Source organism: Zalophus californianus, chromosome 11 (assembly GCF_009762305.2).
Source record: "Zalophus californianus isolate mZalCal1 chromosome 11, mZalCal1.pri.v2, whole genome shotgun sequence".
NCBI lineage: Eukaryota > Metazoa > Chordata > Mammalia > Carnivora > Otariidae > Zalophus > Zalophus californianus.
The window spans coordinates 76697461-76699428 of record NC_045605.1 but is presented as its reverse complement, the minus strand read 5'-3'; positions in this window follow the sequence as shown (position 1 = coordinate 76699428).

Sequence of the window (1968 nt, the reverse complement as noted above, 5' to 3'; positions counted from 1 at the left end):
AGTATCTTATGGGAATTGGGATTTCCTTTCTCCCAAGAATTGAAGAGCAAATGAGTACACTAAATGAGGGAAATAAAGTAATATATAAGAGAATAGAAAAGTTGGTGTGCTTCAGCGTTATGGTTGTGCTCATATAGCTTTCTCGTGTATATTGGTAGGGATCCTCAGGAAAATCCTAATTGTGTAAAATCTGAACCCCCTGAGCTAACGCCAGACTTCAACAAGACCTTCCCTTTCTAATCACGATATCTTAAATTATAACCACAATGATGCAAATTTTTAATACAATAGTTCAAGTTTAGGTGTAAATCTATGTTTTAATTGTAAACCCGTAATAGGCTTTTAGTGATATAATTTGAAAGAAATATGGCTTCACTTATGCATGGGAAGCTAAGCTTATAAGTGCCTGGCCACTCCTGATGTAAAAGTCGTGGCTACATGTAAACAACATAAAGGGTGTGTCTTCTTTCCAAGGCAGTAACTGTTAATGCACTCAAGGAGTTGGGAAAATTGCTCTGCAGAGAACTGTCTTTTAGCAGCCCATTAAATTTCAAGACTATGTCTCAGATATAAACTAACATTACATTTGATGGTTATATGTAGTATTTGCAATTGTTATTACCCAGGGAATAAGAGTGTGCCAAAGTAGAACTTCTGTTCCCCACATTTGTCATTGAACTTCTTCAGAGGTTTTTAGGAGCATTAAGATTAAAAAGAAGGGTTGGTCTCAAATGGGTAACTAGTACCACATCTTTCCCATCTGACTTGGTTACCTATACATGTTCACTAATTAGACCTCTCTTGCCACGTGCAAAATTCATATTCAGGCATATTCTTAAGTTATTTTCCCAACGAGTTTGTCATTTCTGTGTGGCAATTATTCATTCTAAAGTCATCACATAACCATTCTATGACGGGAAAAGAATCTGGCATTTGTGTGCCACCATAAACACTTAAGAACAAAACTGATTAACTGAGGATGAAAATATACGAGAGCCCAATATAACATATACCCTAAGATTTCTAAAATTATCTATTGCAAATAGCACTGCAAAAAATCCTTCAAGTACAATATTCATCAACAGTTTCTGGCTATTTTTCTATTTTGGATGTGTCTACCTTTCATTCCTTTTCAGGTTCTGGGAAGACACAAGTTAACAGAATTATGACAATAGCATCCTATTGTCCTTGAGTGAAGACCATATTTAAAAACATGCTTCATTTTCTTGATTTATTTCTCCCCCCATGTAGAGTAAAAGGTCAAAAGAGAAGTTGAAAATGTCCTCATATTCCCCACAGAAATTGTCTTTGATTTAAAGAACATAAGGCAGAGCTGTAATTGCTAATCAAGAATACAAGCTCCTCTTTCATGACTTCAAAACTGATGACAAATTTTCATCATTTCCCCGTGGCTGAAAAATAATCGATACTTACCTAATCATCATAGCCATAAAATTGGATTATCTAATTCTAAAAGAGATGTGGTAATATTTCTCAAAAATTATTTTGCAGCCATTTCTTCTTCAGAAATTATGATTTTATAAAGAATAGCTTGCTACCAAGAAAACAATAGTAACTACAATGTTATTTATGTGAGATAATCACTATATGGTGTCTTAAAAATTTGAAAATAAAGCTGGAAAAACTGGCTTTGTTACTCTTTCAGCTAATATTTCTAATCTTAAAGTACTCACCTGATGCTTCAAGTTTGTCAACCAATTATTTTTTTTAAGATTTTATTTATTCATTTGAGAGAGAGACAGACAGACAGAGAGAGCACAGCAGGGGGAGAGGCAGAGGGAGAGGGAGAAGCAGGCTCCCCACTGAGCTGGGAGCCTGATGTGGGGCTCGATCCCAGGACCCTGGGATCATGACCTGAGCCAAGGCAGATGCTTAACCATCTGAACCCCCCAGGTGCCCCACAACCAATTATTTTTTAAATGAAATTATGAAACCTAAGAATAAAAC